General features: G+C 48.4%; 1 protein-coding gene across 2 annotated transcripts in view; it reads left to right on the top strand.

The window, feature by feature from the left end:
• The window catches only part of LOC134932195 (cytochrome c oxidase subunit 5A, mitochondrial), a 74386-nt gene that overhangs the window by 1042 nt on the left and 56890 nt on the right, over positions 1 to 16454 (top strand). The gene's annotated exons all lie outside the window — the stretch shown is intronic.

Below are 16454 nucleotides of genomic sequence, written 5' to 3'. Positions count from 1 at the left end.
GGTGATATTCAATTGTTTATTGCTTCTGATCTTCTGTCTAAAGTGACAGTTCAATTGTGCTTTTTTTTTTTAATCCTGCCTGTTTCACCCAATGGGTTTGGGTTTAGCCATGTAAAGCCGCTAATGCCAAAAGTAATGGGCGCCACTTAAAGTCTCGATTGAGCGTTCAAACAGGTCACTTTTTACTCAGTCCAGCTTGCCACCACCAGAGGGGTATGGGTTTTTGGGTCGACACAACTTAGGTCGACAGTCATTAGGTTGACCACTATTGCTTGACATGCAGTAGGTCGACAGGGTCACTATGTCGACATGGTCAAAAGGTCAACATGTGTTTTGTTTTTACTTTTATTGGTGTCGTTTTCTTCGTAAAGGGATGGGGAACCCCAATTAGTGCACCGTGTACCGTTGCATGACATGCTTCGGGCAAGGTGCCTCCCTCCGCTACCGATGCGGTTACCATTCCCAGTCGTAGTCCACATGGATCGTAAAGTATGAAAATCCAAAAAAAAAATAAAAAAATGAAAAACTCATGTTTATCTAGTGACCCTGTCGACCTAATGCATGTCGACCAATAGTGATCATCCTACTGGGGGAGATTCAAATGTTTGAAAAGTCAGTTGGGAGTCTGTTTTTTCCTATCTAATAGACAGGAAAAAACACACCTAACCGACTTTTCAAACATTAGAATTCCGCCCAATGACTGTCGACCTAATGACCGTATCCCCATCAGAGGGTGTGAGCAGAAATGCAGGTGCCAGCAGGCGATTGCTTCCGAACAGAGCAACAATTGAATAGCTCTGTTGGGCGCCAGCTGCCAATGAAGAAACAATTGAATCTTGCCCTTTGTATCATGTACCTTCTGTTCCATGTCATATATTTTTTGTATCATGTACCCTTCAGTGTACAGCTTGGAGTAATATGTTGCCAATTTTATAAATAGTATAATAATGCTTTCATATTCTATTGTCCCATGTATGCTGGCTGTGTATGGTCCTGTCATTTGCCTCGTATAAGGAGTCTGTAATTAGCATTTGTCATTCAACTTAAAGGACTTTATTCCTTCTGGCAATATAAACTTTTTAGGTGTGCATTGGATTTGTTTTATCGTCTATAAAGAATGCACGGAATTATTTTAGTCTCTTTCTAGTACAACTTATTTTCAGTTGTCTGGTAGATTGGGGGATTGAATCGCTTACTTTCATGACCATGGCTTGATTTTTACAAGTCTCGTAGGACAGGACTTGCCATTCATTTTTGCTGAAATGTCATTGCAGTGTCAGTGGTTTGGATGTCACATTAGCACAAACATATCCTGTGTGTTGCACTTCCACATGTAAGCAGTGGGACGTGAGTTTATGAAAGCAGATGATGGGGCAAGGTCACTTGTAGTATGTATATTGTGAAGGAGAACTAGACTCAGTGATTAGCTTTCTTCCTCTTCCGGGGGACAACACTGTGTATTTGCAGTGGCTCATTCTGTCTCTCCTATAGATTTGCTTTGTGTTTATAATGGGATTTTTACCATTGCCAATTTTAAAGGGTTAGTGATAACTCTGAATGTGCAGAAACAATATTGGATCTGCGGTACAGTGCATAGATAAACCAGGCATTCAGTGACCCTAATGAATCCTTTACTACTGATCTTAGTTAAACCAGTTTTTTTTTATTGCATTTTAATCTATAACTATTACGTTTGTATTTACCATTTTTATATTAAATATGCAATTTTAAACAAGTAATATGATTATTAGAATATAATATCCTCATAGATCCTTATGTAATTATCATCCTTTATTTATAGGTCACCACAAGGGGTCCACAGCATATACAGAAACACCAAACGTAATAGGATTTAAAGTACATAACATTTGAAATACAAAGCAGAATAGAACAAATAAAAAAAAAAATAAGTTTGTTACATAAATGCATACATGTTTATTTCTCTGACGTCCTAGTGGATGCTGGGAACTCCGTAAGGACCATGGGGAATAGACGGGCTCCGCAGGAGACTGGGCACTCTAAAGAAAAGATTAGGTACTATCTGGTGTGCACTGGCTCCTCCCTCTATGCCCCTCCTCCAGACCTCAGAATCTGTGCCCGGCCAGAGCTGGGTGCTCCTAGTGGGCTCTCCTGAGCTTACTAGTAAAGAAAGTATTTATTAGGTTTTTTATTTTCAGTGAGCTTCTGCTGGCAACAGACTCACTGCTACGTGGGACTAAGGGGAGAGAAGCAAACCTACCTGCTTGCAGCTAGCTTGTGCTTCTTAGGCTACTGGACACCATTAGCTCCAGAGGGTTCGAACACAGGCACCTGTCCTCGATCGTCCGTTCCCGAAGCCGCGCCGCCGTCCCCCTCGCAGGGCCAGAAGAACAGAAGCTGGAAGACTACGAAATCGGCGGCAGAAGACTCCTGTCTTCATTTAAGGTAGCGCACAGCACCGCAGCTGTGCGCCATTGCTCCCAGCACACTTACACACTCCGGTCACTATAGGGTGCAGGGCGCTGGGGGGGGGGGGCGCCCTGGGCAGCAATTGAAGTACCTTTTGGCAATAAAAATACATAGTCTGGCACTGTATATATGTAAAACCCCCCGCCATTTTTTTACACAGAAAGCGGGACAGAAGCCCGCCACTGAGGGGGCGGGGCCTTCTTCCTCAGCACACCAGCGCCATTTTCTCTTCACAGCTCCGCTGGAAGCAGCTCCCCAGGCTCTCCCCTGCAGTATCCAGGTACAAGAAGGGTAAAAAAGAGAGGGGGGGGGCACATAAATTTAGGCGCAAATAAAACATATAAGGCAGCTATTGGGTCATCACTTATTATAAGTGAAAATCCCTGTGTTATATAGCGCTGTGGTGTGTGCTGGCATACTCTCTCTCTGTCTCCCCAAAGGACTTTGTGGGGTCCTGTCCTCAGTCTGAGCATTCCCTGTGTGTGGTGTGTCGGTACGGCTGTGTCAACATGTTTGATCAGGAGGGTTACGTGGAGGCGGAGCAAGGGCAGATAAGTGTGGTGTCGGTGCCGACACCTGATTGGATGGATATGTGGAAGGTCTTAAACGACAATGTAAGCTCCTTACATAAAAGGTTTGATGACGCTGCAGCCTTGGGACAGCCGGGGTCTCAGCCCGCGCCTGCCCAAGCGACTCAGAAACCGTCAGGGACTCATAAACGCCCTCTATCTCAGATGGTTGACACAGATGTCGACACGGAGTCCGACTCAAGTGTCGACGATGATGAGGCACATTTACAGTCTAAAATGACCAAGGCCATCCGATACATGATTATTGCAATGAAAGATGTATTACACATTCTGAGATTAACCCTTTCTCTAACGTCCTAGTGGATGCTGGGACTCCGTCAGGACCATGGGGAATAGCGGGCTCCGCAGGAGACAGGGCACATCTAAAAAAAGCTTTTAGGTCACATGGTGCGTACTGGCTCCTCCCCCTATGACCCTCCTCCAAGCCTCAGTTAGGTTTTTGTGCCCGTCCGAGAGGGTGCAATCTAGGTGGCTCTCCTAAAGAGCTATTTAGAAAAGTTTTTTTTTAGGTTTCAATCTCAGTGATTCCTGCTGGCAACAGGATCACTGCATCGAGGGACTTAGGGGAGAGATTTCCAACTCACCTGCGTGCAGGATGGATTGGAGTCTTAGGCTACTGGACACTTAGCTCCAGAGGGAGTCGGAACACAGGTCAGCCTGGGGTTCGTCCCGGAGCCGCGCCGCCGATCCCCCTTACAGACGCTGAAGAGACGGCAGAACGGAGGTCCGGAAAGCAGGCGGCAGAAGACTCCTCAGTCTTCTTGAAGGTAGCGCACAGCACGGCAGCTGTGCGCCATTGTTGTCACACGGCTCACTGACTCAGTCACGGAGGGTGCAGGGCGCTGCTGGGGGCGCCCTGGGCAGCAATATAATTACCTTTAGTGGCAAAATAAATACATCACATATGGCCATTAAGGCTATATGTATGTATTTTAACCCAGGCCAGTTTCTTAAAAACCGGGGAAAAGCCCGCCGAAAAAGGGGCGGAGCTTATTCTCCTCAGCACTCGGCGCCATTTTCCTGCTCAGCTCCGCTGGTGAGGAAGGCTCCCAGGTCTCTCCCCTGCACTGCACTACAGAAACAGGGTAACAAAGAGAAGGGGGGCATAAATTGGCGATATTTATATATTAAGAGCGCATATATAGTAAACAACACCTTCTAGGGTTGTTTATATACATTTATAGCGCTTTTGGTGTGTGCTGGCAAACTCTCCCTCTGTCTCCCCAAAGGGCTAGGGGGTCCTGTCTTCGATTAGAGCATTCCCTGTGTGGCTGCTGTGTGTCGGTACGTGTGTGTCGACATGTATGAGGACGATGTTGGTGTGGAGGCAGAGCAATTGCCGATGATGGTAATGTCACCCCCTAGGGAGTCGACACCGGAATGGATGGCTTTAGTTATGGAATTACGTGATAATGTCAGCACATTACAAAAGTCAGTTGACGAAATAAGACGCCCGGCTAACCAGTTAGTACCGGTTCAGGCGTCTCAGACACCGTCAGGGGCTGTAAAACGTCCTTTACCTCAGTCAGTCGACACGGGTACCGACACAGATGAATCTAGTGTCGACGGTGAAGAAACAAACGTATTTTCCAATAGGGCCACACGTTATATGATCACGGCAATGAAGGAGGCTTTGCAGATCTCTGATACTGCTGGTACCTCAAAAAGGGGTATTATGTGGGGGGTGAAAAAACTACCTGTATTTTTTCCAGAATCAGAGGAATTGAATGACGTGTGTGATGAAGCGTGGGTTAACCCCGATAGAAAACTGCTAATTTCCAAGAAGTTATTGGCATTATACCCTTTCCCACCAGAGGTTAGGGCGCGCTGGGAAACACCCCCTAGGGTGGATAAGGCGCTCACACGTTTATCAAAGCAAGTGGCGTTGCCGTCTCCTGATACGGCCGCCCTCAAGGATCCAGCAGATAGGAGGCTGGAAACTACACTGAAGAGTATATACACACATACTGGTGTTATACTGCGACCGGCAATAGCCTCAGCCTGGATGTGCAGTGCTGGGGTAGTGTGGTTGGATTCTCTGACTGAAAATATTGATACCCTGGATAGGGACAGTATTTTATTGACTCTAGAGCAATTAAAGGATGCTTTCCTTTATATGCGAGATGCTCAGAGGGATGTTTGTACTCTAGCATCAAGAGTAAGCGCGATGTCCATATCTGCCAGAAGAAGTTTATGGACGCGACAGTGGTCAGGTGATGCGGATTCCAAGAGGCATATGGAAGTATTGCCATATAAAGGAGAGGAATTGTTTGGGGTCGGTCTTTCGGACCTGGTGGCCACGGCAACTGCCGGCAAATCCACTTTTTTACCTCAGACCCCCTCCCAACAGAAAAAGACACCGTCTTTTCAGCCGCAGTCCTTTCGCTCCTATAAAAAGCGACCAAAAGGACAGTCTTATCTGCCGCGAGGCAGAGGAAAGGGTAAGAAAGGGCAGCAAGCAGCCCCTGCCCAGGAACAGAAGCCCGCCCCGGCTTCTACAAAGCCATCAGCATGACGCTGGGGCTTTACAAGCGGACTCAGGAACGGTGGGGGGTCGACTCAAGATTTTCAGCAATCAATGGGTTCACTCACAAGTGGACCCGTGGGTCCTGCAGATAGTATCTCAGGGTTACATGCTGGAGTTCGAAAGGTCTCCCCCTCGCCGGTTCCTAAAGTCTGCTTTACCAACGTCTCCCTCAGAAAGGACGTCGGTTTTGGAAGCCATTCACAAGCTGTATTCTCAGCAGGTGATAGTCAAGGTACCCCTCCTACAACAGGGAAAGGGGTATTATTCCACACTATTTGTGGTACCGAAACCGGACGGTTCGGTAAGGCCTATTCTAAATCTGAAATCCTTGAACCTGTACATAAAGAAATTCAAGTTCAAGATGGAGTCACTCAGAGCAGTGATAGCGAATCTGGAAGAAGGAGACTTCATGGTGTCCTTGGACATAAAAGATGCTTATCTACATGTCCCGATTTACCCCTCACACCAAGGGTATCTCAGGTTCGTGATACAAGACTGTCATTATCCGTTTCAAACGCTGCCGTTTGGGTTGTCCACGGCCCCTCGGGTCTTTACCAAGGTAATGACCGAAATGATGGTTCTTCTACGAAGAAAAGGCGTATTAATTATCCCTTACTTGGACGATCTCCTGATAAGGGCAAAGTCCAGAGAACAGCTGGAAGTCGGTGTAGCGCTAACACAAGTAGTGCTTCAGCAACACGGGTGGATTCTAAATCTTCCAAAATCTCAATTGACCCCGACAACACATCTGCTGTTCCTGGGCATGATTCTGGACACGGTTCAGAAAAAAGTATTTCTCCCGGAAGAGAAAGCAAGGGAGTTATCCGAACTTGTCAAGAACCTCCTAAAACCAGGAACTGTGTCAGTACATCAATGCACAAGAGTCCTGGGAAAGATGGTGGCTTCGTACAAAGCGATTCCATACGGCAGATTCCATGCACGAACATTTCAGTGGGATCTGCTGGACAAATGGTCCGGATCGCATCTGCACATGCATCAGCGGATAACACTGTCACCGAGAACAAGGTTGTCTCTCCTGTGGTGGTTGCAGACTGCCCATCTGTTAGTGGGCCGCAGATTCGGCATACAGGACTGGGTCCTGGTGACTACGGATGCCAGCCTACGAGGTTGGGGAGCAGTCACAAAGGGAAGAAACTTCCAGGGCGTGTGGTCAAACCTGGAGACGTCTCTTCACATAAATATACTGGAGCTAAGAGCGATCTACAATGCTCTAAGCCTGGCAAAATCGCTGCTTCAGGGTCAGCCGGTGTTGATCCAGTCCGACAACATCACGGCAGTCGCCCACTTAAACCGACAAGGCGGCACGAGAAGCAGGAGTGCAATGGCAGAAGCTGCAAGGATTCTGCGCTGGGCGGAGAATCATGTCGTAGCACTGTCAGCAGTGTTCATCCCGGGAGTGGACAACTGGGAAGCAGATTTCCTCAGCAGACACGACCTTCACCCGGGAGAGTGGGGACTTCATCCAGAAGTTTTCCACATGATTGTGAACCGTTGGGAAAAACCAAAGGTGGACATGATGGCGTCTCGCCTCAACAAAAAATTGGACAGGTATTGCGCCAGGTCAAGAGACCCTCAGGCATTAGCTGTGGACGCTCTGGTAACACCGTGGGTGTACCAGTCAGTGTATGTGTTCCCTCCTCTGCCTCTCATACCAAAGGTACTGAGAATTATACGGAAAAGAGGAGTAAGAACAATACTGGTAGCTCCGGACTGGCCAAGAAGAACTTGGTATCCGGAACTTCAAGAGATGCTCACGGAGGATCCGTGGCCTCTACCTCTAAGAAGGGATCTGCTTCAGCAGGGACCTTGTATGTTCCAAGACTTACCGCGGCTGCGTTTGACGGCATGGCGGTTGAACGCCGGATTCTAAAAGAGAAGGGCATTCCTGAGGAAGTTATTCCTACTTTAATTAAAGCCAGGAAAGAAGTGACCGCACAACATTATCACCGCATTTGGAGAAAATATGTTGCGTGGTGTGAGGCCAAGAAGGCTCCAACGGAAGAATTTCAATTGGGTCGATTCTTACATTTCCTGCAAGCAGGATTGTCTATGGGCCTCAAATTGGGGTCCATTAAAGTTCAAATTTCGGCCTTATCAATTTTCTTCCAGAAGGAATTGGCGTCAGTGCCTGAAGTACAAACTTTTGTCAAAGGTGTACTACATATACAACCCCCAATAGTGCCTCCAGTGGCACCGTGGGATTTGAACGTGGTTCTAAATTTTCTCAAATCTCATTGGTTTGAGCCTTTAAAATCGGTAGATTTAAAATACCTTACATGGAAGGTAACCATGCTGTTGGCCCTGGCTTCAGCCAGGAGAGTTTCGGAGTTGGCAGCTTTGTCATACAAAAGCCCATATCTGATATTCCATTCGGACAGGGCAGAATTGAGGACACGTCCTCAATTTCTCCTTAAGGTGGTTTCGGCATTTCACTTGAACCAGCCTATTGTGGTGCCTGCGGCTACTAGCGACTTGGAGGACTCCAAGTTACTGGACGTTGTCAGAGCATTAAAAATATATATTTCAAGGACAGCTGGAGTCAGAAAATCTGACTCGTTGTTTACATTGTATGCACCCAACAAGTTGGGTGCTCCTGCGTCTAAACAGACGATTGCACGTTGGATATGTAGTACAATCCAACTTGCACATTCTGTGGCAGGCCTGCCACAGCCTAAATCTGTAAAGGCCCATTCCACAAGGAAAGTGGGCTCATCCTGGGCGGCTGCCCGAGGAGTCTCGGCATTACAACTTTGCCGAGCAGCTACGTGGTCAGGGGAGAACACGTTTGTAAAATTTTACAAATTTGATACTCTGGCTAAAGAGGACCTGGAGTTCTCTCATTCGGTGCTGCAGAGTCATCCGCACTCTCCCGCCCGTTTGGGAGCTTTGGTATAATCCCCATGGTCCTGACGGAGTCCCAGCATCCACTAGGACGTTAGAGAAAATAAGAATTTACTTACCGATAATTCTATTTCTCATAGTCCGTAGTGGATGCTGGGCGCCCATCCCAAGTGCGGATTGTCTGCAATGCTTGTGCATAGTTATTGTTACAAAAATCGGGTTATTACTGTTGTTGTGAGCCATCTGTTCAGAGGCTACTTCGTTTGTGTTATCATACTGTTAACTGGGTTCAGATCACAAGTTGTACGGTGTGATTGGTGTGGCTGGTATGAGTCTTACCCGGGATTCAAGATCCTTCCTTATTGTGTACGCTCGTCCGGGCACAGTACCTAACTGAGGCTTGGAGGAGGGTCATAGGGGGAGGAGCCAGTACGCACCATGTGACCTAAAAGCTTTTTTTAGATGTGCCCTGTCTCCTGCGGAGCCCGCTATTCCCCATGGTCCTGACGGAGTCCCAGCATCCACTACGGACTATGAGAAATAGAATTATCGGTAAGTAAATTCTTATTTTTTCTCTGACGTCCTAGTGGATGCTGGGACTCTGTAAGGACCATGGGGAATAGCGGCTCCGCAGGAGACAGGGCACAAGAATAAAAGCTTTAGGATCAGGTGGTGTGCACTGGCTCCTCCCCCTATGACCCTCCTCCAAGCCTCAGTTAGATTTTTGTGCCCGAATGAGAAGGGTGCAGGCTAGGTGGCTCTCCTGAGCTGCTTAGAATAAAAGTATATTTTAGGTTTTTTATTTTCAGTGAGTCCTGCTGGCAACAGGCTCACTGCATCGTGGGACTAAGGGGAGAAGAAACGGACTCACCTGCGTGCAGAGTGGATCGGGTTTCTTAGGCTACTGGACATTAGCTCCAGAGGGACGATCACAGGTTCAGCCTGGATGGGTCCCGAAGCCGCGCCGCCGGCCCCCTTACAGAGCCAGAAGAGCGAAGAGGTCCGGTGAAATCGGCGGCAGAAGACGATCCTGTCTTCAGACTAAGGTAGCGCACAGCACCGCAGCTGTGCGCCATTGCTCTCAGCACACTTCACACTCCGGTCACTGAGGGTGCAGGGCGCTGGGGGGGAGCGCCCCGAGACGCAATATAACATGATATACCTTAGATTGGCTAAAGAATACATCACATATAGCTCTGGGGCTATATGGATGTATTTTAACCCCTGCCATTTTTTACAGAAAAAGCGGGAGATAAGGACGTCGTGAAGGGGCGGAGCCTATCTCCTCAGCACACAAGCGCCAATTTCCCTCACAGCTCCGCTGGAAGGACGGCTCCCTGACTCTCCCCTGCAGACTTGCTACTGAATCAGGGTAAAAAAGAGAAGGGGGGGCACTATTGGCAGCTAAAAACTATATAAACAGCAGCTATAAGGGAATAACACTTATATAAGGTTATCCCTGTATATATATATATATATATAGCGCTTGGTGTGTGCTGGCAGACTCTCCCTCTGTCTCTCCAAAGGGCTTGTGGGGTCCTGTCCTCTATCAGAGCATTCCCGGTGTGTGTGCTGTGTGTCGGTACGTGTGTGTCGATATGTATGAGGAGGAAAATGATGTGGAGGCGGAGCTATTGCCTGGGTTAGTGATGTCACCCCCTAGGGAGTCGACACCTGACTGGATGATCGTATTTAAAGAATTAAGTGATAATGTCAGCACTTTGCAAAGAACGGTTGATGACATGAGACAGCCGGCAAATCAATTAGTGCCTGTCCAGGCGTCTCAGACACCGTCAGGGGCCCTAAAACGCCCGTTACCTCAGTGGGTCGACACAGATCCAGACACAGATACTGAGTCTAGTGTCGACGGTGAGGAGACAAACGTAATGTCCAGTAGGGCCACACGTTACATGATCACGGCAATGAAGGAAGCATTGAACATTTCTGACACTACAAGTACCACAAAGAAGGGTATTATGTGGGGTGTGAAAAAACTACCAATAGTTTTCCCTGAGTCAGATGAGTTAAATGAGGTGTGTGATAAAGCGTGGGTTTCCCCCGACAAAAAACTGCTAATTTCTAAAATATTATTGGCACTATATCCTTTCCCGTTAGAGGTTAGGACACGTTGGGAAACACCCCCTAGGGTAGATAAGGCGCTCACACGTTTATCTAAACAAGTAGCGTTACCGTCTCCTGATACGGCCACCCTCAAAGAACCAGCAGATAGAAGGCTGGAAAATATTCTTAAAAGTATATACACACATACTGGTGTTATACTGCGACCAGCAATCGCTTCAGCCTGGATGTGCAGTGCTGGCGTCGCGTGGTCGGATTCCCTGACTGAAAATATTGATACCCTGGATAGGGACAATATACTGTTAACTATAGAGCATTTGAAGGATGCATTACTATATATGCGTGATGCACAGAGGGATATTTGCACCCTGGCATCAAGAGTAAGTGCTATGTCCATTTCTGCCAGAAGAGCGTTATGGACGCGACAGTGGTCAGGCGATGCGGATTCCAAACGACATATGGAAGTATTGCCGTATAAAGGGGAGGAGTTATTTGGGGCTGTTCTATCGGACCTGGTGGCCACGGCAACGGCTGGAAAATCCACCTTTTTACCCCAGGTCACTTCACATCAGCAGAAAAAGACACCGTCTTTTCAAACTCAGTCCTTTCGTTCCCATAAGTACAAGCGAGCTAAAGGCCATTCCTTCCTGCCCCGGGGCAGAGGAAGGGGAAAAAGACTGCACCATGCAGCCGCTTCCCAGGAGCAGAAGCCCTCCCCTGCTTCTGCCAAGTCTTCAGCATGACGCTGGGGCTTTACAAGCAGACTCAGACATGGTGGGGGCCCGTCTCAAGAATTTCAACGCGCAGTGGGCTCACTCGCAAGTGGACCCCTGGATTCTACAAGTGGTATCGCAGGGGTACAAACTGGAATTCGAGGCGTTTCCCCCTCGCCGGTTCCTGAAGTCTGCTCTACCAAAGTCTCCCTCCGACAGGGAGGCAGTTTTGGAAGCCATTCACAAGCTGTATTCCCAGCAGGTGATAATCAAGGTACCCCTCCTACAACAGGGAAAGGGGTATTATTCCACGCTGTTTGTGGTACCGAAGCCGGACGGCTCGGTGAGACCAATTTTAAATCTAAAATCCCTGAACACTTACATAAAGAGGTTCAAATTCAAGATGGAATCACTCAGAGCGGTGATAGCAAACCTGGAAGAAGGGGACTATATGGTGTCTCTGGACATCAAGGATGCTTATCTCCACGTCCCAATCTACCCGTCTCACCAAGGGTACCTCAGGTTTGTAGTACAAAACTGTCATTATCCGTTTCAGACGCTGCCGTTTGGGTTGTCCACGGCACCTCGGGTCTTTACCAAGGTAATGGCCGAAATGATGATTCTTCTTCGAAGAAAAGGCATCTTAATTATCCCTTACTTGGACGATCTCCTGATAAGGGCAAGGTCCAGGGAACAGTTAGAAGTCGGAGTAGCACTATCTCAGGTAGTGTTACGTCGGCACGGGTGGATCCTAAATATTCCAAAATCGCAGCTGATTCTAACGACACGTCTACTGTTCCTAGGAATGATTCTGGACACAGTCCAGAAAAAGGTGTTTCTCCCGGAGGAGAAGGCCAGGGAGTTATCCGAGCTAGTCAGGAACCTCCTAAAACCAGGCCAGGTGTCAGTGCACGAGGGTCCTGGGAAAAATGGTGGCTTCTTACGAAGCGATTCCATTCGTAAGATTCCATGCAAGAAGATTTGGCATTCAGGATTGGGTCCTGGTGACCACGGACGCCAGCCTGAGAGGCTGGGGGGCAGTCACACAGGGAAAAAATTTCCAGGGCTTGTGGTCAAGCATGGAAACATCTCTTCATATAAACATTCTGGAACTAAGGGCCATTTACAATGCCCTAAGTCAAGCGAAACCCCTGCTTCAGGGTCAGGCGGTATTGATCCAATCGGACAACATCACGTCAGTCGCCCACGTAAACAGACAGGGCGGCACGAGAAGCAGGAGGGCAATGGCAGAAGCTGCAAGGATTCTTCGCTGGGCGGAAAATCATGTGATAGCTCTGTCAGCAGTGTTCATTCCGGGAGTGGACAACTGGGAAGCAGACTTCCTCAGCAGACACGACCTTCACCCGGGAGAGTGGGGACTTCACCCAGAAGTCTTCCACCTGATTGTAAACCGTTGGGAAAAACCAAAGGTGGACATGATGGCGTCACGTCTAAACAAAAAACTAGACAGATATTGCGCCAGGTCAAGGGACCCTCAGGCAATAGCGGTGGACGCTCTGGTGACACCGTGGGTGTACCAGTCAGTGTATGTGTTCCCTCCTCTGCCTCTCATACCAAAAGTACTGAGAATCATACGAAGGAGAGGAGTAAGAACGATACTCGTGGTTCCGGATTGGCCAAGAAGGACTTGGTTCCCGGAACTTCAAGAGATGCTCACGGAAGACCCGTGGCCTCTACCTCTAAGAAAGGACCTGCTCCAACAGGGGCCTTGTCTGTTCCAAGACTTACCGCGGCTGCGTTTGACGGCATGGCGGTTGAACGCCGGATCCTGAAGGAAAAAGGCATTCCAGATGAAGTCATCCCTACCCTGGTCAAAGCCAGGAAGGATGTAACCGCAAAACATTATCACCGCATTTGGCGAAAATATGTTGCGTGGTGTGAGGCCAAGAAGGCCCCTACAGAGGAATTTCAACTGGGTCGTTTCCTCCATTTCCTGCAAACAGGACTGTCTATGGGCCTAAAATTAGGGTCCATTAAGGTTCAAATTTCGGCCCTGTCGATTTTCTTCCAGAAAGAACTGGCTTCAGTACCTGAAGTTCAGACATTTGTAAAAGGGGTACTGCATATACAACCTCCTTTTGTGCCTCCAGTGGCACCTTGGGATCTCAATGTTGTTTTGAGGTTCCTTAAGTCACATTGGTTTGAACCACTCACCACTGTGGACTTAAAATATCTCACATGGAAGGTGACGATGCTGTTAGCCCTGGCTTCAGCCAGGCGTGTGTCAGAATTGGCGGCTTTATCATATAAAAGCCCTTACTTAATTTTTCATTCTGACAGGGCAGAATTGAGGACTCGTCCTCAATTTCTCCCTAAGGTGGTTTCTGCCTTTCACATGAACCAACCTATTGTGGTGCCTGCGGCTACTAGGGACTTGGAGGACTCCAAGTTACTTGACGTTGTCAGGGCCCTGAAAATATATGTTTCCAGGACGGCGGGAGTCAGAAAGTCTGACTCGCTGTTTATCCTGTATGCACCCAACAAGCTGGGTGCTCCTGCTTCTAAGCAGACTATTGCTCGTTGGATTTGTAGTACAATTCAGCTTGCACATTCTGTGGCAGGCCTGCCACAGCCAAAATCTGTGAAAGCCCATTCCACAAGGAAAGTGGGCTCATCTTGGGCGGCTGCCCGAGGGGTCTCGGCTTTACAACTTTGCCGAGCAGCTACTTGGTCAGGGGCAAACACGTTTGCTAAGTTCTACAAATTTGATACCCTGGCTGAGGAGGACCTGGAGTTCTCTCATTCGGTGCTGCAGAGTCATCCGCACTCTCCCGCCCGTTTGGGAGCTTTGGTATAATCCCCATGGTCCTTACGGAGTCCCAGCATCCACTAGGACGTCAGAGAAAATAAGATTTTACTTACCGATAAATCTATTTCTCGTAGTCCGTAGTGGATGCTGGGCGCCCATCCCAAGTGCGGATTGTCTGCAATACTTGTACATAGTTATTGTTAACTAAATCGGGTTATTGTTGTTGTGAGCCATCTTTTCAGAGGCTCCTTCGTTGTTATCATACTGTTAACTGGGTTCAGATCACAAGTTGTACGGTGTGATTGGTGTGGCTGGTATGAGTCTTACCCGGGATTCAATATCCTTCCTTATTATGTACGCTCGTCCGGGCACAGTATCCTAACTGAGGCTTGGAGGAGGGTCATAGGGGGAGGAGCCAGTGCACACCACCTGATCCTAAAGCTTTTATTCTTGTGCCCTGTCTCCTGCGGAGCCGCTATTCCCCATGGTCCTTACGGAGTCCCAGCATCCACTACGGACTACGAGAAATAGATTTATCGGTAAGTAAAATCTTATTTTAATACCAAGAGGGTTTATATGTTTGGGGAGAAAAAGCAGCCAGTGACTCTTTTCCCCCATCTGATGAATTAAATGAATTATGTGAAGAAGCGTGGAGTTCCCCTGATAAGAAACTAGTGATTTCTAAGAGGTTACTGATGGCGTACCCTTTCATGCCAACGGACAGGTTACGTTGGGAAACATCCCCTAGGGTGGACAAGGCGCTGACACGCTTATCTAAAAAGGTGGCCCTGCCGTCTCAGGATACGGCCGCCCTAAAGGAGCCTGCGGATAGAAAGCAGGAAGCTATCCTGAAGTCGGTGTATACACACTCTGGTACTCTTGTGAGACCTGCTATTGCTTCAGCCTGGATGTGTAGTGCTGTAGCAGCATGGACAGATACTCTGTCAGACGACATAGATTCCCTCGACAGGGATACTGTTTTGCTAACCCTGGGCCATATCAAAGACGTCGTCTTATATATGCGGGATGCTCAGAGGGACATTTGCCTGCTGGGCTCTAGAATTAATGCTATGTCCATTTCTGCCAGGAGGGTCTTATGGACTCGGCAATGGACAGGAGATGCTGATTCTAAAAAACACATGGAGGTTTTGCCTTATAAGGGTGAGGAATTGTTTGGGGACGGTCTATCGGACCTCGTGTCCACAGCGACAGCTGGAAAGTCGACTTTCTTGTCTCAGGTTTCCTCACAGCCTAAGAAAGCACCGTATTATCAAATGCAGTCCTTTCGTTCTCAGAAAGGCAAGAGGGTCAGGGGCGCATCCTTTCTTGCCAGAGGCAGGGGTAGAGGTAAGAAGCTGCACCATGCAGCCAGTTCCCAGGAACAAAAGTCCTCCCCTGCTTCCGCTAAGTCCACCGCATGACGTTGGGGCTCCACAGGCGGAGCCAGGTGCGGTGGGGGCGCGTCTCCGAAACTTCAGCAACCAGTGGGTTCGCTCACAAGTGGATCTCTGGGCGGTACAAATTGTATCTCAGGGATACAAGCTGGAATTCGAAGCGACTCCCCCCCCCCGCCGTTACCTCAAATCAGCCTTGCCAGCTTCCCCCATGGAAAGGGAGGTAGTACTGGCGGCAATTCACAAGCTGTACCTCCAGCAAGTGATTATCAGGGTCCCCCTCCGTCAACAGGGAATGGGTTACTATTCCACAATGTTTGTGGTACCGAAACCGGACGGTTCGGTGAGACCCATTCTGAATTTAAAATTCTTGAACACTTATATAAAGAAATTCAAGTTCAAAATGGAATCGCTCAGAGCGGTAATTGCAAGCCTGGAAGAGGGGGATTTTATGGTGTCGCTGGACATCAAGGATGCTTACTTGCATGTCCCCATTTACTCACTTCACCAGGAGTACCTCAGGTTTGTGGTACCGGACTGTCATTACCAGTTCCAGACGTTGCCGTTTGGCCTGTCCACGGCACCGAGGATATTTACCAAGGTAATGGCCGAAATGATGATACTCCTTCGGAAGAAGGGAGTTATAGTTATCCCGTACTTGGACGATCTCCTCATAAAGGCGAGGTCCAGAGAGCAGTTGTTGATCAGCGTAGCACTCTCTCAGGAAGTGTTGCAACAGCACGGCTGGATTCTGAATGTTCCAAAGTCGCAGCTGATTCCTACGATGCGTCTGCTTTTCCTGGGCATGATTCTGGACACAGAACAGAAGAAGGTGTTTCTCCCGGTGGAGAATTAGCATCTCTGGTCAGGGACCTCCTGAAACCAAAACAGGTATCGGTGCATCACTGCACGCGAGTCCTGGGAAAGATGGTGGCTTCATACGAAGCCATTCCCTTCGGCAGGTTCCATGCAAGGATCTTTCAGTGGGAACTGTTGGACAAGTGGTCCGGATCGCATCTCCAGATGCATCGGCTGATCACCCTGTCCCCAAGGGCCAGGGTGTCTCTCTTC

The sequence above is a fragment of the Pseudophryne corroboree genome, chromosome 6 (genome assembly GCF_028390025.1).
Source record: "Pseudophryne corroboree isolate aPseCor3 chromosome 6, aPseCor3.hap2, whole genome shotgun sequence".
Lineage (NCBI taxonomy): Eukaryota > Metazoa > Chordata > Amphibia > Anura > Myobatrachidae > Pseudophryne > Pseudophryne corroboree.
This window is presented reverse-complemented; position numbering and strand designations above follow the sequence as displayed.